At 49.8% G+C, this 24609-nt stretch overlaps 1 protein-coding gene and 1 pseudogene across 9 annotated transcripts in view; both read right to left on the bottom strand.

The window, feature by feature from the left end:
* The window catches only part of SLC39A11 (solute carrier family 39 member 11), a 406549-nt gene that overhangs the window by 70192 nt on the left and 311748 nt on the right, over positions 1–24609 (bottom strand). The gene's annotated exons all lie outside the window — the stretch shown is intronic.
* On the bottom strand, positions 9551–11215 carry LOC112673020 (dnaJ homolog subfamily A member 1-like; annotated as a pseudogene).

Raw genomic sequence — 24609 nt, 5'->3', positions numbered from 1 at the left:
CTGCTCCCCAGGCTGGGATGACTGTGGGTGCTGAGTGTGGGCCGGGTTGAAAGGAATGAGGAGGTTGGCCTTGTGATGACGCTTCTGGCCAACGATGCTTCATCATTAAATATGGGCTCAGTCCTAGGAGTGAGGTTGAGCAGCCACTGAACATGTTCCCAGGCCCTCCCGGGTAACTTACTGAAACATAGAGAGGGGCACTGGGGTCACTAAAGTGTCTGACTCTTGATTTCAGCTCAGGTCATGATCTCAGGGTTGTGGGATCGAGCCCTGAGTCTGGCTCCATGCTCAGCAGGGAGTCTGCTTGGAGATTCTCTCTGTCTCTCTTTCTCTCTCAAAAATAAATAAATAAATCTTTATAAAAATAGAAATATAACCACCTGGAGCATCTGTGGCTGGAGGGGACCATGTTGGTAATGGGGGGCCATGAGGCAGGGGGCATGCCCACCCCTAGAGACATTGGGAGCCTCAAGGGCTGCTGGGCAAGCTCAGTTTTTTTTTTTTATTTTATTTATTTATGATAGTCACACAGAGAGAGAGAGAGAGAGAGAGAGAGAGGCAGAGGGAGAAGCAGGCTCCATGCACCGGGAGCCTGACGTGGGATTCGATCCCGGGTCTCCAGGATCTCGCCCTGGGCCAAAGGCAGGCGCCAAACCGCTGCGCCACCCAGGGATCCCGCAAGCTCAGTTTTGATTCCTCCTCACTCTTGCACATCTGGGCACTGTCACTGGGCTGGGAGACGGGCAACATGCTAGGTGAGGCAGCAGTGTTGCATCATACTAGGAGCTGTCGGGCCATAAGGACTTGGTTTTGGCTGTCGAGAGGGTTGGCCCTTCTGGCACAACCACACCTGCTGTCTTTATTTCGATGCTGAACTCACAGCTTGGCTGAGCCTTCTGGGGGGGGCAGGGAGACTGGCCCACAATATGCTGATTCCTCCACTTGGCCTGTCTTTGGCCACAAACAGATTACCAGCAGGAAGGGAAACCAGGAAGGTGGGATCTCTGATCATATTACACGTTTAGTAAACAAGATGTTGACACAACTAGCCAGGTATTGCCCCAGAATCCCTGCTATACCCTATGAAGGATAAAAATGACCTACTTAGTGTCATTTTTTTTTCAAGTAGTTCGATACACTTTCTAATATGGATTACTAGCCTTACTATTGGTAGTGGGTAAAGTGTTGGGAAAGACGAGAAACACAGGTGTTCCAGAAGAGTTTAATTTAACTCACATTCCTATCAGTGTCTGTAGTCATGTCTCAAGAGTTTATTAAGAGATTTTGATAATTGAAAATACTCCAACTGGGATCACCCTCTAATTAAAAGAAGCACCCCATAATTAATGTTTGCAAGTTTGCTTTTTTTGGCATATTCTATTGTCTCTGGTGAAGGACCCAGAGAAACTGTTGTCCTGTGGCCCCTGCCACCACCCACCCCAGCAGACAGCAGGGAAGGTGGTGTCTCCTGGTTGGCAGGAATGAGGACAGATGACACAGCCACATCTTTAAACAGCAAGTGAAGGCATCTTGTTTAATACCCACATCCAAGAGTCAATTCCAATTTGCTTCAGTTTTCAGCAACCAGACAAAGAGCAGATCCCTGTGTTCCCATGGAAAAAAAGGGAGAGAAAGCCTTTGCTGGTACAGAAACTGCTGACCTATTCCAGCCGGCGAACCCTCCTTTATGCCGGACTCAGGCCCCTAGCCAGCTCCCCGCGTCATGCAACTGCTACAGGTACAGCGGGGGTTGCCCTCCAGCTAAAGGATTAACTTGCAGGCCCAGTGATGAACCAGGTGTGGTAGTAGGGTCAGACCAGGTGCTGTAGTGGGGCTAGACCAGGTATGGTAGTGGGGTCATAGCAGGGGTGCTAGAGGGGCCAGACTAGCTGCGATAGTGGGGTCAGACCATGGGTGGCAGAGGGGTAAGACCAGGTGGGGTAGTGGGGCCAGACCAGGTGCAGCAGTGGGGTCAGACCAGGGGTGGGAGAGGGGCCAGAAAAGCACTGTGGTCCCTGAGCTTCCTCTCCCCACTTCCAAAGGTTTGGTGTGCAGGGAAGCATCTGGTTGCTCAGATCTGACAAATTCACACTATTTAAGTGCATAAGGTCCTGTTCTGTAATTTACAAACAAATCCTTCTGGGGGTTTCGGGAGCTCTGAAAACCTAAGAAGCCCTACAGCCTTGAAGAGGCAGGACAGTGCACACCAGGAGGTCAGCAGTGTGACCAGCGCAGAGGTATTTTCCAACACGAGCAAGTCCTGTGGTGAGTGGGCTTACCGAAGCCGGGGCTGCCGAAGGAAACTCTGCTAGGTGCTGCCCTGACCCCAGTCACGGAGGAGGCCACGCTGCACTCTGAAGGCTCCCACCGATCTCCCAGTTCTGGGAAAACTGCTTTCGTGTGGGATGGAGTTCCAGGAGAGGGGAGAGCATGGCTGAAGCCACCCTGGGGCACCATCCCTGTCTCTGGGTGCCACAAACCACTGGAAGGAAGTGGTAGCAGGAACTCAGCCGGATGCCTGCCTCCCTGGAAGTGCCTGCAGCTGTCAGCCCAGCATCTCACAGGCTTTGTGAAAAGGAGGCTCTTCTCCACAAAAACACTGGGAATTCTCAGGGTCAGGCAAAGCCAGGGGAGCAGGGGGTTGGCTATCACCCACCCTGAGCTCCCTGGCAATTACCTCGCCCAGAGCATCTCGCAGCCCTGGGGACACAGGTGGTGGCTGCCCTCCTCATCCTCCCCGGGTTCCACGTGAAGAGCCCCTGCAGCCTCAGTCCTCATAGGGCCGAGGAGCTGTCTTGCTAAAGGGACAGGCAGCCCGGGTCCAGCTGCCTTGGAGGCACAACTGTCCCGCAGGCCACGCAGGGGGTACAGCGAGCTCTTGTATGCAGGACACTTGGAGGTGTGAGAGGCACTGATTCATGGTTTTGCGACTCATGTGGACTGGAGGGCCTCAAGAAATTGGGAGGAAAAGAACTTTCTAAACACCCTTGAAGGACTTGCGGATGAAATTAGACTCTGGCAGTTCTTTCGGGATGATGAATAACCTCAGGCACAGGTTCATTTATCACACTCCGTACCTGACTCCCACCGAAGTATTTCTAAGAGCCAGGCAAGAAGCAGATGTTGACGTCTCAGACCACACTGCTGTGTTTTGTTCCTCCGATGGCAGCTCGTCTATAATACGATGCTGCTATGAAGGTGGCGGCGGCGGGGGCGGGTGGTATTTTTCTTAGAGGGAGCAGCGGCATGTCACAGGAATGTTCACAGAGGGGGAAATGAACAGCCTGCCTTCCCCACCCCAGCTCTACGATCGCCGTGTGCCCAGCCGTGGCTTGCGGGCTCCTCGGAGTGGGCCCCCGGTGGTCACGCCACCGCGTGCGAACCCGTCCTCCGGGCCGTGGCCGACCGGGCACCGGGTCAAGTGGGCCCGATCAGAGCTGGGCTTTTTCCTGCAGCGCAAGAGAAGAGGAACCGGCAGCCGCAGGACGGGGAGGTCAGGAGCTGTCATTATGCTTCCTCTGTGTCTCAGAGAAGAAGCCGGCCTGCAGGAGACGGTGTCGCCGGCATGTGAAGACAAGCAGGGACAGATGAAGCAGACTGGCCCCTGGAGGTGTCTGTGTCTATTTTTCACTTATCCCTGAAGCCTGGAGCCTGGTTGCACCTCTGTCCTTCCTGTGGGGGGGGTGTGAGATGCATCAACATCCTAGAGAGAGCGCCTCTGTGGTTGTGCAAGTGTTTCCCCAACAGCCTGCCCAGCAAATCTAACAAGGTTATTGCTTTGACTTGGCAAGAGGACACGGAGGATGAGGGACGGTTGGGGAGGAAAAGAGAAGAGTGTAGGAATCATGAAGGTAGGAGCCATCGACTTCCGGACTACAACACTACTCCGGGGCAGAAAACGCGTCCCTCTTACAGCCGCTTCCTAAGCGGAAGCGCAAGGCGTGATGGGCAGCAGCCTGGGTGACATCTGCCAGGAGCACAACGTAGAAACCTCAGAGAGGTTTCTCTCCAGGGAACACGCCAACTCACACACATAGGGGTGCAGCGACAGTGCGAACAGCTGTGACTCATGCCCACACAGGGATGCAGTGATGGTGCGAGCAGGTGTGAGCTCATGCCCACAGGGACTCAGTGACGGTCCGAGCAGGTGTGAGCTCATGCCCACACAGGGATGCAGTGATGGTATGAAGAGGTATGATGCACACCCACAGGGATTCAGTGACAGTGCGAGCATGTGTGAGCTCACACCCACAGGGAATCAGTGACGGTGCAAGCAGGTGTGAGCTCACGCCCACAGGGACACAGTGATGGTGTGAGCAGATATGACCCACATCCAAAGAGATTCAGCAAGAGTGCAAGCTGGTGTGAGCTCACACACAGGGATGTAGAGATGGTGTGAGCAGGTGTGAGCTAACACCCACAGGGGTCCAACAATGGTGTGAGAAGGTGTGAGGTCATGCCCACAAGGATTCAACGATGGTGTGAGCAGGTGTGAGCTCATACCCACACAGAGATGCGACGATGGTATGAGCAGATACGACCCACACCCAAAGAGATTCAGCAATAGTGCAAGCAGGTGTGAGCTCACACGCACACAGGGATGTAGGGATGGTGTGAGCAGGTATGAGCTAACACCCACAGGGGTCCAACGTGGTGTGAGCAGGTGTGAGCTCAAACACACAGGCATGCAGCGATGGTAGGAGTAAATGGCAGCCTGTGTAGATGTGAGTGTGCACACACACACACAAATTCCCACACATGCGTGAATGGGAGCGCACTGGAGAGATGGCCTCAATGCGGGGAAACAAAAGTGTGAATCAGTTGTCTGAATGCTCAGACACTGGACCCCCCCTTTCGCAAAGCCCACCCTGCATCCGCACAACCCAAGGCCAGTCGGCCACACGGAGACTCAGTGCTGGTCTCTCTGATCAGGAAAGTCAGGCTCGGGCCGCACACCAACAGCAGCCCTGAGTGGGGAGAAAGAACCGGGGCGGGCCGTGGGGCGAGTACAGGTTTCAAGTGGCTGCTGAGGTCACGGATAAGAAATGAGAAAGGTCGGGGAATCTGAAAACAAGTTCAAGGAAATCTTTGCAAGTAACGCGTTAATAGAGTCGGACGAAAGTCAGATGGCAAAGGGGTGAGGGACGTGGGCTCTGGATTCTTCTGGAGAAGCAAGAAGGAAGGTTATCTTGAGCCGATCGGAATGAACAAAGGTGTCTTTAAAATTAGCACACGAGTCACTCGATAGGAGAAAGACAATCATCCCCATATGGTTTCACTCATACGGGGAATATAAGAAACAGTGAAAGGGATTATAGGGGAAAGGAGGGGAACTAAGTGGGAAAAATTAGAGAGGGAGACAAACCACAAGAGCCTTCTAACTCTGGGAAATGAACAAAGGGTTGCGGAAGGGGAGGGGGGCAAGGGGTTGGGGTGACTGGGTGATGGGGACTGAGGTGGGCACTTGATGGGATGAGCACTGGGTGTTATATGCTGGCAAACAGAACTTCAATAAAAACAAATTTAAAAAATTAAAAAATATATAAAATTAGCACACAAAAGCAGTGAGCAGAAGAGCTGGGGGACAGCCCTGGGTCTCCTTCCACACCAGCACCAGGTCAGTGACGGCCAGCCAGCTCTCCGGGGTGCCACCCAGCAAAGCGGCGGTGGGGATGACCTCATAAATCACTGTGAAACATTTGGCCAATTTAAAGTCCAGCGTAAATGTCAAAAACTAATAAAATATGTAACTCAGCCAGCAAGGTGCTCAAAGCCCGGGGCCTTCTTTTAATTAACGTCAGATTTGATCCAAGACACTCCCGAGATAATCAGCAGGTGCTGGGAGAGTCCTCCCCACCAGCCTCAGCATGAGGCCCCACACGCAGGCTGCCCTCCTGAGTCACGCCACGGAGGATCTGCTCTTGTGCCTGGCACCTGACCTCCTGGTTTTCTTACGAGGGAGATTCGAGACAGACGTGAGCGCTCCCTGAGCAGCAGGGAGCTAAGAATTAGCTGATGGAGAAAGGGCGGGAGGTGGGGTGGGGGGGATGTGGCAGACAGCGACCAAAGAAATTGTTAGTGTCCCTCCAAGAACAAAAAATCCAAAAAATGGATTATTACGAGGTTCACGAATCTCTAAACCAACCAACCAACCAAACGGGAATGGTAATCAAGAGAAATCAAGAGCATGGACTCATGAACAATTCGTCTCAAACAAAGCACAAAACGCTTTTTTGACGGAATTGTAACTGGGAGAGTGGGAGAACGCAAAGGATAGAAATCCATAATGCGTCTGGATTTCATCACGTCTTGTGGTTCTCACGGTACCATAGGAGCAAGATAAAATAATGCATCACGGTGCGGGTAACTGCGTTCACGACTGGCCAAGTGACTACATCCAGTAGGCATCAGCTAACGAACGAATTCACGCAGCCCTGCGGTGGGGAGCTAAGCCACAGGGCCTGGCCTTTGCTGCTATCCATTCAGGGGGAGCATCAGCAGCTGCAGTGGGGACCCAGAAGGAAAAACTGGGAAAAAACACGGTCTGCTCAACGGACGCACGATACAGGAATCACAAAGGGTGGACGATGAGGGAAGACACTTAGCTCGGACACGGCATCTACGAAAAGGAGAAGACGGAGGTGGCCGGCTCTCGGCTTTGGGCAAGGAGACACCCCCTCGTGATTAGAGTTATCCGTACAGACCCACGTGGCCCTGGGATTCAGGGCTTTCCATACCAGCAATATTTTGGCAGAGGCAGAAAACAGAATCTCAGGGGCGTCGATACCGATACAGAAAGTTTGGATATTTGACGTCTCCCCCCAGCTCTAAACCTGTATGATCCTGAAACTTCCCGTGGCAGCTGGAGTGGGGCGGGGGGAAGGCCACAGTCCCCCTCTCCGTGAATCTCTGGGTTCACAGCAGAGTTCAGCTTGGTCGACAAGGCGATTTACGGGCTTAAGATGCCGAACGCCTTTAGGTAACGCGTGTCCTCTCTAGTCCTTGAACCAGCTGCCACTCCCCAAACGCTTATATCTGGCCCAGTCCCACATTTATTTACCTGCCTGACTTTGATGGGCTTTTCCTTCTGGAACGCCACTTGGGGCGGGGGGGCTTTAAGGTCATGTCCAGTAGGGGCCATATTTTCAAATAAGCTCGACTCTGCCTATGATTCTAGTAGAAGTAGTCTGGCTCACCTACAACCCACAGAGAATGAGTTAGGATAGCTTTCCCAAAGTGAATTCTGGGGAGTGCAAGGTCTGGTGCACGTTTACAAGCATTTCACAGAAGTGCCCGTCAAATACGCTTGACCCTAAATACCTACACCCCCATATATATCTATATGTATATGCGTACGTATATATACACACATACATCTCTGTATATGCACGCATGTGTGTTTATGTGTGCACGTGTATGTGCATATAAACCTGTGGCTATGGAAGCAGACATCTAAACGGTGTGTGTATTTTATGAATCTGCCAGAAGTACAGAGTATGCATTTGCCCAAATTTGGCCACGGAATCCTTTTTCACTTTTCTTTCCGCAGATCCCAGGATACATGGATTTTTGTGGAGCGCATTTTAGCATATGCTGCTTAGAAAACAGTCTCCATCCTGCAAAGAGTGTGTCGAAGACGTCTGAGCCTGTTGCTTCCTCCCGTTTATGAAGTCAAGCCCTGGGCCGTAAGACAGAAACGCAGCTGTGGCTCCCCCGTGGGCCCCTGAGCTCCCCTGCGGCCACTGAGTGGCTCCGTCTCTAACCCCGGCTGCCTACAGCCCACGCACTGTACTCTCAGTTGTGCTGAATGTGAGGACGTGACTGATTTGGCATAAACTTTACCCTCTGTTGGAAACAATTTTTTTAAATGCCTTGAGATGTCAGTGGGGTTGACAGGATCGCTGCAAGATGCATCCTTTCATTTTGACTGAGATCGGATGTTCATGATGGCAGAAGCCAGCGACACAGCCCCCCCCCAATGCCCCCAAACCCCACAGCTGTGTCAGAACCACCTCCACAGGCAACTCAAATCAATGATCTCCCTCGGAGGCTGTCAACTCACGCCACCTCCTGGGCCACAGGGTCACTCCGCGATCTGCCTTCTAACCTCTCCACCAGCGAAACCCCCAGAGAATGATGTTCTGGCAAAGGCACCCGTTCAACTTACTTGACTATTCCTTCTGCTTGGATCCCCTTCAATGCCCCTTTGTCACACAGCTGTCCCATCAATAGCCATTATGTGTCACCTGTTTCCCAGTACTCACTACTGACATAATCTATGACACAATGCAAACTGTAGAGTGCATGCCCCAGGCACAGTCAACTAAATGAAGGAAAATAAAAACATGTTAACCAAGCTCTAGCCCAGGCCTCCCAACTTTTCTGCTAAAGCCTCTCAGGAGCGGAGGTGAAACACCACACCAGACCTCAGCAATAATGGAAGGGCATGGTGATGTCTCTTGAGCATTATTTTTAAGCTACTTTATATCACATTTTCAGACACAATCCTTCCAACGACCACAGGGTGGAGAAACACACTGTCAGTGTCTGCATTTTAAGGACAAGAAAGCAGATAGGGTAGGAACTTGCTCCAGGGCAGACAAGACTCTCCACCCATGTCCGTGAAGCCCCAGCCATCCGCCCTTCTCCATCTGTCTAACATCCGAGTGTGGGTTTGGTCCAGAATTCACAGCCGTCGCCATCCATCCCCAGGGAAGAGGGATTATGTTTGTTGGCTCATTGGAAGGTCCTTCCAAGTGCAGTGCGGTGCTCAGATCAACAGGCAATGAAGGGTGAGGACAAAGCGAGAAGGCTGGGCCATGCTATGTCCACAATGAGAAGGGAAGAGTACAGGGAATCTGCGGAGAATCTAGGACCAGATCTCCACTCTGGGGCAAACTGTGAATGGGAGTGGACAGCAGATGTAGATCCAGCCTTAAGAGTCTGGGATATTCCAGAGATACGAGTTGGCAAAGCCTGGCCTTTCAATAAGGACCCCAGGGTCTGTGGATGTGCTGTTGGGGTTTCCCCAGAAGAGTGGTGTGCGCTGCCGCGACCTTGCTCCCTCAGGTCTGCCACAGTCCTTCCCACTATCTTCATCAAACACAACCCCTTCTTCAACGACAGACAGAAACCCAGAATGCCCAGGAAGTGCCAGCCTCACATGCGTCCCACTGGTGATCATTTGTGCTCATTGTTGTTCACTGTGGCTCTTCTCATTTTTAGGGCCCAGCTAGACTGTGACTTGTCTGGGATGTGGAAACAAGCCCTGACTCCAGCAGAGATGCTTTCGGCCTTTCTAGGGGTTCCCTCCATAGGCTGTGGCTTTCCGGTGGCTGCTATGGATTCATACCTGAATCTCCTACCTGAGTCTCCACGGAGAGAATTCTCTAAGACGCACTCCAGAGCTTTTATATTTGAGTTTATTCTTCCTTTAACTTTTAAAACACTACTATAGTTGAACATTAAAACAAAAACAATAGCAAGTAGTGAGCTTTGATTATTGTCCTTCACTCATCCACTACTGCATATAAAATGCCAGCAGCAGTGTCATTCACTGGCCCCATTAAGAGGTCTGACACTGAACACCAGCCCTAGGATGATGTTCAACATCCTCATAGGCTTCCCCATTGTAATGGCGCCATCTTTCCTGATTGGGATCAAAGTCCACCAGTTCTACCTGGTCCATTTCATCAGTCTCTTCTACTTCCTTCCTCTCAGGTAGGAGTTTTTCCAGCAAAGAACGTTTATCAGGAGAGAGAAAGCCATTCTCAGGGGGTTTACCTTAAATTCGATGATTAGGCGACCCTTCTCATATGGTCTATGATAAATTGGCATGCCTTCATTTAGCACACACTTGATATCCCCATGCTTGACAATCTGACCTGGATGAGAGGTGATGACGATGGTTTGGTTGTCAAGAGTAGATATTGGCTTTTGAAAGCCACACAGGGCTTCAACCAGCTGTATATCCATACACGTGAAGAGATCTTCTCCTCGTGGAGTAAAAACAGCACGGTCCTTCTGATCTAAAACAATGATAATATATCCTGATTCCAGTCCTGGTTCTTGGTTTCCCTCACCATGGAATGATATCTTCTGGCCATCTTTCATGCCTTTGTCAATATGCACTTCTAGAATCTTCTTCTCTCGAACTATCTTCCTTCCGTTGGAGCTTTTACATCTATCTTTAGGACTGATCCGTTCCCCATGGCCCTGGCGCTCCATGCACACAGATTGAATTTGCTGAACCATTCCAGGTCCTATCTGATGAATTCTTTTTTTTTTTTTTTTCTAAGACGCACTCCACCCACAACCTCAAAGGCACAGCAGACTCTCCTGGGACAGGAGTTTAGGGACGGGCACTGTGAAAAGGCTTTCTCTGGGTTTTAGACTCCTCCATGAATCCTGCACCTTCATCTCCTCCCTCACCTCAAAGGAAAGCCAACATCCTAGATCCTCATTTCCTGAATTGTGTTCGTGGAACACCAGTTAACAACTTTAAAAGATCCAATGGCCAAATATTGGGGCGAATTCTATAAAATTACTCCTACTTAACCACTGTCTTTTTTTTTTTTTTTAACTATAAAATAGCAATTTCATCTGGCACAACCTAACGAGTTTTGGAAACCTTGAATATTCTTCTCTAGAAGATTCAGAATCCGGATTAATGTTTTAAAGGCTGGAATAATTCCCCACGGTAAAGAAACCTGCACGGGCTCCGTTTTCCGAACATTATTTGACAACAGGACCCTTTTATTAGGTGACACCTGTTACATCTCGCAGAACCTGTGCTTTGTGGCACTCGTTTGGGGAAATACCGCCTGGGAGAATCAGAAATAATTAAGAGGTTTCTGAGCCTCCTGCAAACCCGCCCTTATCACTACCACATCATTTTTTTATTTGAATAAAAGGAAATTCACTCACCCGTGTCTTCCTCGCTCACTCTGCACCAGAGTGTCCTCTCAGAACTGGGGATGTGCAGGAACGGGAGTGTTCTGCTCAAGGGAACGGCCAGTGTGGCTCACGGGAGTCAGTGAGGGCTGCATGGGGTTGTGACTTTTGAGCTGGGGTTTAGTGGATTTTTCCAGAACAGGAGGCTGAAGGCCAGTGCCCAGTCCAGCAAGGCAGACCCAGTTCACCCGCTCATGCCTTGGCACGTTCTCAGGGCCTACCTGCCAGAGCTTCGAGGTCGCCAGGCAATGTGACAACACATGGCTTGCTCCCATTGCTTCTGTCTGACTGCCCTCCCCCGGCTCCCCTGCTAAAGATTTATCCAATTTCATGTGGATTCATCACCTGATCTCCTTCGGGTGTGGTGCTATTGTGCTGTATACCCTCAAATATTGTACCCTCAAATTAGAGTCCAGTGGGGGACCCCAGAGTCACTAGCTACCCTTTGCCTTCTGTCTTCTGGCCTTTCTCTGAGTCCATGCAGGTATCTTCTGGCTCAGGGAGTTCCTCTGGTGGCTGTCAGGACGGGGAGGTGGGAGACCAAGTTGGGTCTCGGAAACTGGGACTCATAGAAATCAGTTCAGGGTTGGGGTGCCCTGCTCTGCCCCCTTGGGTTTTCAAACCCTGGACCTCCAGAGCCCTGAAGCCGTGCTGGGAACAGAGGCAAAGCTCTTCTGTGCTTGCCCAGGGCAAAGGGAGATTTCTACAGCTCATCCTCTCCCTTGGTTCATCCGTAACCATAACTGAAGTGGACGCCCCCGGTGGATAAACCACAGGGGTGGCTACAGGCACGGCGTCATTAGGGAGCGTGAGAGCTTGCCAGCCCACGTGTGCCCTTTCAATGCCCACCCCTCCTGCCCCCGAGGAAGCCCCAGGGTCTGCCTCTCACAATAAGAAGAGCCCAAGTGGCCCCACCAGTGAGGTGGCCCATGGACAGCTGGGGCTGGACAGGGTGAGCAGGGGACGGGGCAGACATAAGCTCAGGGGATTCAGAAGGGCACGTTACCAGCCCCTGGTGTTCCCAGCCCACGAGTTTGGGATCTGATCCTGCATCCTGTGGAAGTTGGATTATACGTGTGCAATTTGTAGCCCAGAAATAGAAGAGAAAAATGAGTAACTGCGGAGGGTGGGAGCAGGGCTTCAGGTACGAAGTTCTGCAGCTTTGCCACACAGGATCACCTGTCTGGTGTGGGGAATCAGGTCAGCCTGGCTGGGGTACCCACCTCCAGACACACACAACTGTGCCCAGGGTCTCTGAGGAGCTGGGCCAGCCAGGGCTGGGGAGCCTTCCTTTCAAATAAAATCACAATAAAAAGCAATATTCCCCCACAGCCACAAACTTTTAAAAGCAGGTCAACCACAAACGGGCTATTTTTTAATCTGGTAATGACATATTTTGTCAGTTTTATCTTTGTCTCTGTGTTCTGAGGTTCTCCCCAAGGAATGATTTCCCCCTCCCACGCCCCCCGTCCTGCAAAGGACAGTCTGACTCAGAACTTGACCCAGTGCTGATTGCAAGATAATGGAAAATTTTTCATCAACCTCAAGAGCCCAGACAGCGCTCCAGCTATCAGCCCATCCAGGATCCTCCACTCTGGCGGCGGGAGCATGGATGGGGATCACCACGCTGCTCGGAGCTCCTCTGGGCAAAAGAAACCACAAGGCCTGATGGCAGAAAGCGGGATGTACATTTAAGAATGAGGATAATGCCAAGTGGCCTCAGATCGCTCACCAGCTGAGTATCCTTCAGTAAATCACCTTTTATCAAAGGGCTCCAGTGGCCTCGTAGTAGACTGAGGGGTGGGGAGTGGGGGTGCCTACCCCCCAAAGTCGGGGTGAGGAGGCAGGGAGACACAAGGTGAATGAAAGGTTTTCAGCTATAAATACTATGTGATTTGGGCCATTATCTCCATCCCTTATTCAGCAGCACTACAGATTGAAAGATGGTTATTCCCAAAGGAACCCTGGCCCAAGGGGGCGCCTAATCATAGCCCTACCCATCACTGGATGGAAGAAAACCTAGTGATTCAGTCATTTTAAACACGTCTTCTGGGCAAAGGTCTTGTTTTCTAGTCCATAAAGCTTTTGGTCTTCATGGATTCACTTTTCTTCTAGAAAGAGGGGTAAATAAACCACTCATTGTTTCATCTTCTTGGAGACGAGGGGCCAAAGAAGCCACCACAGCCTGCATCCACCCCAGATGGGCACTTGGTTTTGCCACCTGTGGATAGAGCAAAGGTGCTCTTTTGTCACCCTCACTGTCTGACGGCAAAGATAGGGTGATGGGTATGGCAGCTACGTCCATGTGTCAGGGACTCAAGGCCATGGGGCGCTCAGTGCTTTGCCTCCAAGCTCCCACGGACTGACTCAAGTAGGGTAGTGTTTGTGCTGTGCAGGTAACTGGCACACGGGGATACCTCGGCTGCTCCCTCCATAGTTATCCTCATCACCAAATGCTTCCCTGACAGTCTGCTAGCTCAGGGCACCATTTTGATGCTGAACAACTAAGCCATTGGAACTTTTTCTCTTATTATTGAGGTGAAATTCATAGAACACAAAAGTCACCATTTTAGGGGTGCCTGGGTGTTGCAGTTGGTTAAGCGGCTGATTCTCAGTTTCAGCTCAGGTGGTGATCTCAGCGTTGTGAGACTGAGCCCTGCATCAGGCTCCATGCTCAGCACAGAGTCCATTTGAGATTCTCTATGTCCCTCCCCCTCTCTTATTTATTCATGAGAGATACAGAAGCAGAAGCAGAGACATAGGCAGAGGGAGAAGCAGGCTCCCTCTGGGGAGCCCGATGTAGGACTTGATCCCAGGACCCTGGGGTCATGACCTGAGCCAAAGGCAGATGCTCAACCACTGAACCACCCAGGTGTCCCTCAAATAAATAAAGTCACTATTTTAAAGCATACACTTCAGTAGTATTTAGTACATTCATAATATTTTATGACCACCTGGTTCCAAAACATTTTCATTGTTCCCAAACACAAAGAGAGCTAAACAGTCACTCCCCACTCCTTCCCTTTTACCCTAGCCCCTGACAACTACCAGTCTGCCTTCTCTATCTATGGATTTGCCTCTTCCGAATATTTCATATAAATGGGATCACACAAGATGTGACCTTCTGTGTCTGGCTTCTTTCACTTAGCGTGATATATTTTTGAGGCGGCTCCATCTTGCAGCATCCAGCCGTGCTTCACTTTTTTTCACGGCTAAGCCATATTCCTCTAGATGGCAGAGCACATTTTCCTTATCCATTCATCCACTCGTGGGTATTTGGCTTGTTTCCCACCTTTTCGTTATTGGGAATAGCACTGCTGTGAGCATTCACGTGCAACTATCTTTTTTTTAACACCTGCTGTCAATCCTTTGAGGGCATATTCTTAGGAGTGGAATTGCTAGGTCAATGGCATTGTTTGAAAGCACAGATCAATGTCACTCTCCTCTGCTTTAAACTCTCCAGCTGAGCTTAGGGGGAAGTGAAATGGTAATCCACATGCCTGGTTTTCTTTATCTTAGCCCTGTGTTCTCTCTGTTTTCTAGCTCCCTGGACTTTGCAAGGAGTCATCCAACTGGGGGGCCTTTGGGCTGTTGCTTCCTCTGGTTGTGTCTCTCCCTCTCTGCACTTTGTCTACGTTATTAACACCTACTTGTCTTTCAGATTTCTGTTTTCATGTAGCTTCCTCAGAAAAGCCTTCCCTGGTCCCTCCACTAGGTCAGGCACACTCAGGATGGCCCCCATGGCACTTCTACTTGTCCCTCACCACAATGTGAATTACATGTTTATTGCAAGTTTTTCTGTTGATTGGCTAGGTAAGTATTTATTCAGCATCTACACGGGGCTGGGGTTTGATCTAGGTGCTTGTGAAATGTCAATAAATCAAACAAGTCCTCACTCATTAAGGGTCTACTTTTTTTGTAGAGGAGGAAGAGAAGACCAGGTAAACAGAGAGAATATAAAATCAGGTAATGAGGAATGTGGTAAACAATCCAGGGCTGGGAAGAGTATTCCATGGGGAGCTGTTTTCAGTGGGATCACACTGGAGTCTCATCAGGTGGCTTAGATAAACATCCATCACCCCCACTAGACCATGAACTCTGGGTGAGGGGTACCTGTGTCTGTTTCATGCATCATCATGAGAATCTCCAGCACCAAGGTGAATGTCTTGTACGTAATAGGATAAGTGGATAAATGAAATGACTCTGCTCACAAGGAGCCCTCGAATTCTCTATCTCCATGGCCACAGCGTAGCTTGGAGGAGCCCGAGAGTCAGAGAGCAGTCTCCCAGCCCTAAGCCAAGCAGTTTTCCTGCTCCCACCACAAGATCTACCCTCCATCCTCTGTGCTTCTTCTTGCCTCTCTAACACTGGCATATGGTAGAGTCATTAGTGCAGCTGGATCCCAGCCAGATGCTGAGAGATGACCAGGTGTGAGCTAGCAGGGCTGCTGCTTGGCTTCTAGATTGAACTTCTCCAATGTCCCCACCCCCTCCATCCTTCACCACTCACCACCCTCCCTAAGTGGCCTGGAGTTCACAATATTAGCTACTGGCTCTGACTCAGAAAAACACCTTAATACCAGGTGGTGAGATCCCAGAGCCCATGATGTCAACAGCCCCCTGGCCTGCCTAGTGCTCATCTTTCCAGCATATCTCATCTATGACAACAACAGAGCAAAGGTTCACACCTTTAAATACCCATTAGTTACTACACTGGAATAATACGGAGATACCTGCTACAACACGGATGAACCTTAAAAGAGATTACACTAAGTGAAATAAGCCAGTTACAAAAAAGACAGACATTGTAAGATTCCAAGTATACAAAGCACCTGGAGTAGTCAAATTCATAGAGATGAAAAATAGAACAGTGGTTGCTAGGGACAGAGCAGGAGGAGGGGGTGGGAAGTTATTGTCTAATAGGTGCAATTTCAGTTTGGGAAAATGGAAACATTCTGGAAATGGATGGTGGTAATGGTTGCACAGTAACATAAGTGTAATTAATGCCACAGAACTATAGACTTAAAATGGTTAAAATGGCGAGTTTTATATTATATATATTTTATCACAATAAAAAATACAATAAAAAATGCAGGAAAAAAAATCCAAGCATGACCTCTTAGATGTCAAACTTGCACCATATGTAACAAATTTTGAAATACATCAATTCCTTGATAAACCACCAAGGAAACAGGAAAGAGATCTCCTTTATTTCCATATATTGCCCCTAACCCTTGATCTTTGTGGAACATCAATTTATAGATAGGCTATACTGGTGGTGAAAATCACAGGCACACCGGGGACAGGGATCTGCTCCTAATGCCTTGGTAATCCCCAATAGCATGGAGTACAGTTCCCACACTAGTATGTCATTGAATAAATCACTCAGCAAGTTCATTAGGAAGTCAGGATACCAGTCTAGATACTCAGATTTCTAGGTAAATCATCCTTCCACTAAACTACAGTGACCATCAAGGTGCTTGAGATAGTGGATCAGGAACCACAAAACCAAGGGTGAATTCTCAGACTGGCCAGGGACCAACTGGCAGCAGTGGTGGTGGCATATTAGATGTATCATTCCAGCTCCTAGCCTCAGTTTCCTTATATTGTGGCCAAATGTGTTCAGTGTTTTCCTGGGAAACCATCACTCCTAGGAAGAAGTTAGTTCTAGCTGTCTTTTTTTTTTTTTTTAGATGGATTTATTTATTTGAGAGAGAAAGGGAGGGAGAGCATGATCAGGAGGGGCAGAGGGAGATGGAGAGAGAATATCAAGCAGACTCTGCCCTGAGTGTGGAGCCCAACACAGGGTTCAATCCAATGACTCTGAGACCATGAACCAAGGAGAAACAAAGAGTCAGACACTTAACCAACTGTGCCACCCAGGCACCCCACTGGTGGTCCTTCTACCAGAATTCAGCACTAGTTCTACTGGACAGTGCTCGCAACCAATCCCTGATAACCCCTTGTCTTGCCTCTAACTAACCCCTGCCCTCCCCTGGGACATGTTCAGTCTCCTGCTTCTTCCTGAGGGAGCCTCAGCAAATGGACCCAGAGCTCTGTCTACCAATTAAACTGAGCAGCAGAAACCAAAGAGGGGGAAAAAGAAAACCAGACAGTCGATTCCATGTCTTCAGCCTATCTCACGGACCATCTGTGGTAGCCATGAAAACATGTCCTTCAGATCTCCTGCTATGGGGAGCACAGTAACTGGTGGCCCCAGTGGCTGCTCTTCAGAACCCACCACTACATCCCCACCCACCCCCCAGCTGCTCCCAGCCAGCGATTGAACGTGGGGTGATCAGTACAGGATGTGGGGCCTTTCTTAGAGGACTGTCAGACCTGCTCCTACATTGTCCAGGCTGAGACATCCTTGGGATTGTGCCACAGGTGGAGACTCCTCCTCCTCTGTCTCCTTTTATAGATGCCAGACCTGCATCCTGGGCTGAAGGCTCTCCCTACCACCTCCTACTTCCATCCCTTTATCCTTACAGGGATTTCCCCCAACAGACCTCTTGCACATCTATCCCTTCTTGGCACCTGCTCCTCGCAGGTTCTGAGCTGATACACCATCACGCTGGCCAAAGGAGGGAGATGCCCACTAAATGCCATGCAGAGCAATATACGCACTCAGAACTAGCACTAGGCATTTGGAGGAACAGCAAAAATTGCCTTAATTTTTTTTTCAGAACTTAACAGCTTAAAGTCTACATTATCCATTCAATAAATGTGTAGTAAGCCCCCGCTGATAGCAAGCACATGCACTTCCTACACTTACAAGGCAGGCTGGCATTCTCATCCATATTTTTCACACGAGTAAACTGTAAAGGATTACGATCAAGGTATAATCTGGTGATGATTAATGATGATAAAAGTAGTAGTCGACGTCATTTAGCTTTTACTTTATGCCAAGTATTGCTCTACACTTTTTATGTGTTGCTCATTAAAAAAACAAACAACAACAAAACAAAAACAAAAAATGGGACTACGATTCAGGGAACCATGACGAACGGGAAGCACAGATTCGCCCTGGGAATTGCTGGGCTTGTCATGCTCTATTAGGAGTCGGCCTGGAGGAGGGAATAGGGAATCACAGCACTCCTGCCTCTGCAGGCTCACCTGGCAGGAGGCTGCCTACACTCCCTGTGAATCAGCCTTGCCCTGGATGGCAGAGCCTCTGAGTTGAGAGTCTCTGCGGTCTGATAGGATATCTTTAAAGTTTCATGCAGCTGCCTCTGCTTTCACACCAGACGCCTTCAATGAGAAGACGACAATGGGTAACAAAGCACACGGCTCAGATGCCTAATAAAACGAGACTGAGTGGTAATGTGCCTGTCGGCCACGGCTGAGGCCAACTGCAATACAGAAACGAGAAAAATCCATGTGTGATTTACAGAGAGAACAATTTTCAGCTTTTAGATGTCAAACAATCAAGGAAAATGTGACGTCTCACATCATGTTAACTTTTAAAGGGCAATAAACTAGTCACCAGAGAAAGAAATGGAGCCAAAGGCCCGGAGAAGAAGAGAAAGTGATGGTGCAGAGAGTGTGTCCTGCTCCCAGCCTTGTCTCTCGAGAGGGTGGGCACCTCTTCACCAGCCAATGGTCCTTTTCTTAACCGGAGCTTTCGTCTGCATCAACCTGCCACACTGTTTGTTCCTCCTCGCCGCCCCCCCGCCCCCGCCTCATTGAAATAGGAGTATCTAGACACATCCCTGCCCTTGATTCTTCTGGGTCATTCACTCACCTGGCTGGGGGTGGAAAACTATTTCCTGGGCTCTCCCTCCTCCCCCTGAGCCCTTTCCAACAACACTGCACCATGGTAAGTATTCACTCAACAAACCTTCACAGTAAGACTGGGCTTCAGGGCTGAGCAAGAAGGACTGAGTCATTTGGAAAGGGTTGTACTTCATTGCCGGATACCCCCACCCAAATCTGCAGTCATCCCTCCACCACAGTAAGAGCAGTCCTTGGGGTTCCCATCCTTCATGCAGTAACTGTTCCTTCCTCATGACACCTGAGCACTCTGTTCCCTTATCTGCACATCCAAGTTCAAGGTCTCCTGGGGGTGCCTTGGTGGCTCAGTCGGTTAAGCATCCAACTCTTGGTTCCAGCATGGGTCATGATCTCAGGGTCATGGGTTTGAGCTCCTCATCAGGCTCTACACTCAGGTAGGAGTCTGCTTGAGACTTTTTTCTCTCCCTCTCTCCCTGGGCCTCCCATTGCTCAACTTCTCTCTCTCTCTCTCTCAAATAAGTAAATCAATAAATAAAATCTTTTTCTTTTTCTTTTAAAGACCTTCTGGGACTATCCCACCCACCAATATGCCCAGGCTTAGCACAATGACATATACCTTCTCCTTTTATTTTTCTCTAATTTTTAACACCTACTCTAGGCGACTTGGGTTTGGGCACCATGCTTGGGGCATCTTCTACATCTCTGCAGCTCTGGAAACTGCACAGTGAGTGTTCAAAACTCAGGGGCAGAATGGCTGATCCTGCTTGACAAAATGCTATCTGTGGTGCTGGCGGAGTGAGACGCTGCATAAGGCAACCCAGTCCCCACTTGGCAGGGCTCAGCTAGGGGGAGAGACAGAAAGAGAAGGTGACTTCTGTTTTGCTACCCATGCTACAGACCTGCTGCCCACAGCATAGGGCTTGGCTCATGGCAGGTGAATGAATGAATGAATGAAGCAAAGGAGCGAAATGAACAGAAGGAATGATGAAAAGAGCCTAGAAAAAGGGGAAGATGGAGGAGACATGCACAGATATTCTCGGATCGAAAAAGTCAGCAGAAGCTATGTCTTGGCACAATCAGATTATTCTGGAATTCACGTGAGGAGAGGCATGCTTTAGCCCTAGCTCAGTTTTCTGCTTTGAAATGTCATCTTCTCTAGACGAGCTGAGACACACATTCACGGGATATCATGGTGTGGCGTCCTCTGCAGTGTGGCCAAAAGCACAGGCCATGACCTTGTGCCAGGCTGACTATAGCTTGTGAGCACCTCCAAGGCCACTAGAATAGGACCTGTACGATTTTACCATCGCTGACTGGTAGACCCAGAAACATTTTCAGGCCTCACCATCAACTAAATAGACACTTCAAGGAGGGCTGGGGGCTGCAGGCCAAAGCACTGACCTTCCCCCCCAGCTTCTGAACCAGTAGGAGCAGACTGGCCCATAGTGGAGCCTGGCTTGGGAATCATCTGTATTTCTTATCAGCCTGGATGTGTGATTGATAAGCCAAAGAGCAAGGGATAGTATTAATAAGGCCAGCAGTGAGGACTAACTTTGTAGCCAAAGATGCATAGGGTCCCGACTAAGCACTCTGGGCCTTTGTGTCCCTTTGGTTGCAGAAGGTCACAGAGTCGCTCCTGATTTCTGGTTTTCTGCTCTGGAGCAGCCATCCTCACACACGGAATGGTGACTTGGTCCATGGAATGCAAACAAACAAGGGTGCGCTTGTGTAACAGATGGCTGGAGCCAGAAGTGGGGACTGGACAGGCCCACGTTCCTTGTACGGTCTGAAGTTGTCTGGAATGGGACAATTACCACCCAAATCTCCATCGTCTTGCTGCATCATTTATGCCTGGCTCCTGAGAAATTTATGACTTAGGAGGGCTTGTGGCAGCTTGCCTTGCCTCCCCAGAAGGGCCTGGTGATACTTTAGGTAGTAAAAGCACAAGTTTCCAAGCAACCAGATAAAAGGTCTTCCGTTAGAGCTCTTCGGTTTGCAAAACAGTATCTCCAGAGCAGCATGTAATTAAATTGGCCAAGGCTACATCTCTCTGGGAGAACCTAAGACCTTGCAATGACTGCTTTTTACTAAATAAAGGTAAACTAAACTGAACTCATGCCCGGGGAAGTGGGGATCTCCCAACCTTGTATTAATTGGGTATGTCAGCTGGCCTCAAGAATCCAATCAGCCAGGCAGTGACCCCATTGACTCTCCTGACAAATGAGGAGCCATTTCAGGTGTCCCATTCGTTATTTAAAACAATTAAAAAGCTTCTTTGAAAAGGAAATAGTGGTTCCTGGCTCGAACATCCCCCAGCTGTCTGGATCTAGCTGTTGGCATTTGCCATTGACGCTAGATCGCTTTATTCTTCCTTCTAAGCCAAGGTCAGGGAGTTCATCCCATGAGCCCAGGGTGACTTGGAGCTCGGAATACTTCCTTCTTACTCTCTTCTCCCTTCTTTCTCTCTCCACAAGGTTCAGGCATGAGATGTCTCCCCTCTGTTTTGTTTCATTCATCTTTCCATTCATGCCTGTCTAACTTTCAGGCACTCATTGTCAAAGGAGTAATGGTGCCTGGCTACACATCACAAAAAAAGGATCAAAACAAAACCCAGCTCCAGCTGATGCTGCGTGTACTCATTTCTCCTGCTGTCATACTCTTTTCTTTCCTCCATTCACTTTAAACAGACCCACTTCCAGCCCTGAGACCCTCCACTGTGGAGTTCACACCAAGCAGTGGCTTTGTCTGTATAAGAGCTTCTACGGCTCTAAGCCTGGAGGTCCTCTCAAGATCCTGGCCCCTTGCAGTCCAGTTTTGGGCAGGGGGTGAGCAACCCAGTGGCCACCATTCTAAGGAGCGGTCCACTGGCTGGTCCCTGGATGGGCTGAATCTGACTCATCCGTGACTCTCCTCAAAAATACACATCTGGGCTCTGTGAAGGGACATGGAAGGGACAGGGAAGCTGCATTTGTCACAAGTATGTCAGGTTGATTCTAGTACTACCTAGAACCAGGTCCAGGGCACAGCCAGACAAGGTAAAAGATGAGCTCTCTGAGCTTATATCCACCCAATGCAGCAGGAAGATCTACACCCAAATGGAAACCTCTGGGAATCGATTTTATGTGAAGAATTACATCCTGCAAGATGATCGCAGGGGCACTGTACCAATCAGATGGAGCATTGCCTGGGGAAAGCTGCAGGGAGTTGGGCTATAAGGTACCAGCTCATTTCAATGGGTGACCCTCAAGCCTCAACACACAGGAACCACCCCACCCTGAGCTCAAGGCCGGACTCTGCTTCAAGGCACTTCTGGTCTGACTTGAAGGACCAACCTGACATGCTTCTCTGGAGTCCAGTGATGGGAAAACCCATTGCAGAGCTGGGCTAAAAATCAGGGATGAGATTTTTCACTCTCGCTCTTCTGCTGCAGAGAGCTTGGTGCAGCCTATGTTGGATCCACGCTTATTTCTGAACGACCATAGATATTCACACAGAACTCCTCTGCCAGCCCCTTCCTGAGGTACCCTGTGGCTCTAAGTTATTTATGAAACCCTCTTTTCCAGGCAGATCCCACAGAGCAGCCACATGTTACATCTCCTTGGATCAGGCTGGTCTGGGAAGAATTAGGAAATACAGATGGGCAAGCTCCCCTGCTTGGGGGAGATGTGATTACAAACAGCAGGACCAGGACATGCGTTTGCAAATGCCAGATGGCAGTGGAGTCACCCCCTCCAGAAAGTCCACTTGGCACCTCCCCCAGAAAGCTGCCAGGATCCTGGGGGGGGTACCCACGACCATTGTGTCCATCCCCCTCCCACACACCCTAACCAGCACACTTTCTACTTCCCAAATGCAAACCCTCCTGGGACCATGCAAGGCAGGCAGTAAGCAAAACTGGAAGACCAGGTGCTGATAATATAACCGTTAGATGGAGAGAGAAGCTAGCACTCACTGGGCAATTTGCAATACTACACACACATGTCGAATCTAACTCTCACAGCAGCATTTCCAAGAAGATGCGATCCATCCCATTCTACAGGGGAAATAACAGTGGTTCAGAGAAGCAAAGTCACCAGCTCACGGTAACGGCTTCTCTGGTAAAGCAAGGATCCCACCTCTCACCTGGTCACCACCTGCTGGAATTCCAGCAGTCTCCGGCCCTCGCTCTGCAGTCGACTGTCACGGTTCACAGTACGTGATCTTTCTCATCTATCATATGGGATCTGCCTCCGTCTCTAGGAAGCTGGGAGGATGGGCTAAGGTGATAGGGATCTGCTTTGTGAACTGCATTATTGGTAATACTTGGGATGAGGCCTGAATGAGCACACCCATACTTGGGCTTTGGTATTTGAAAAGACTTAAAACAACAGGAACAACATCCTCATTGATCCGTGTGCACTTTATTTTTTTTAAGATTTTATTTATTTATTCATGAGAGACACAGAGAGAGGCAGAAACACAGGCAGAGCAAGAAGCAGGTTCCCTGCAGGGAACCCGATGTGGGACTCGATTCCAGGACCCTGAGATCACACCTTGAGCGAAAGACAGACACTCAACCACTGAGCCACCCAGGTGCTCCCATGTGCACTTTAATAAGAGACGAAGCTCTAAGCCAAATGAAGGACTTTCTAACAACAGGCTTCAGGTCCTCCGTGGCCTGTGGGATGATGGGAATTGGGGTGGAGTGGGGAAACGAGTTTGATATTTGACAGGACCCTCTCAGAAAATAGTAAACCACACCAGGGAATACCACACCAGGGAATATTGGGGTGAACAGTGGTCCTACCCGCCCCAAAATTCACATCTACCCCCGAGCCTCAGAATGTGGCTTTGGGAACAGAGTCTTTGCAGAGGTAATTAGTCAAGGTGAGGCTGCTGTGGGGTAGGGTAGGACAACAGCTGATGTCTTTGTAAGAAGAGGAGACCCCCAGACACAGAGAAGCCATGTGAATCCAGGCAGAGACAGCAGTGTTGCGTCTTATGGGGCAAAGACTGCCAGCAGCCACCAAGGCCAGGAGAACCACGGAAGGATCACCCCCAGAGCCTCTGGGAGGAGTGTGGGCCCACCCACACCTTGATTTCAGGTCCTGGCTACAGAACTGTAGGAAGAGGAAAGTTCGGTTCTTTTAAGCCACCTGGTTCGGCAGCCCTAGGAAAAGAGGACAAATAGTAATGGAAATTTCTGGGACAGGCTCTGTGCTTTAGATGCATTTTCTCATTCACCTGACGAGGGAGATGGTGTCAGAAGCACTTTGCTCGGAGAAGACGGCGAGGCTTAGACAGGCCTTGGAACCTGGCTAAGTACACCTGGCTCTGCAGACACGGTGGGACACGGGGTCTGATTTGCCGGCCTCAGTCTCAGCCTCCAGGGACACCCCGCTATGGGGGGCCACCTCTGCACCCCCCACCCCAGCCGGCCCCGGCCAGTGCTCAGTGCCCATGCCATGATGGAGAGAAACTGTGACTCTGAACCACGGGGGAGCCAGACAGCCTAATGAACGTGGTTTTTCCTCTAGCCCAGCATCCACCCTTAAGCACTGGTACTGTCCTTTATGTTGACAGAGGCTTTTCTCAAAGGCGATCCTCATTTCCCCACATCCTTAATTAAATTTAATTTCTGCCTTGATGACTCAGAATCATCCTGGGGACGTCCCTTACTGTGTGAGAACATGAAACATGATGGCCTCAGACATCTGGAGGTAGGAGGGGACGTCAGGTCCCTCATTAGAGCCACCTCCAGCTGGCCTGTTTATTGAGGTGGCATCCGCATGAATGACACATGTCATTGATTTTATGTCCTGTTTGTCGTCATTAGGGCATCTGCTTTCCTAATCTCACAGATGCCAGGAGATTCACATTGAGCAGGACCTTCCCCTTTCATGTTTCCGGTTTTTTTTTTTTTTTTTTTTTTTGCCTCATCTGA

The sequence above is a fragment of the Canis lupus genome, chromosome 9 (assembly GCF_003254725.2).
Source record: "Canis lupus dingo isolate Sandy chromosome 9, ASM325472v2, whole genome shotgun sequence".
Lineage (NCBI taxonomy): Eukaryota > Metazoa > Chordata > Mammalia > Carnivora > Canidae > Canis > Canis lupus.
Note: the sequence above shows the minus strand (reverse complement) of the source record. Positions and strands in the feature narration are given on the sequence as shown.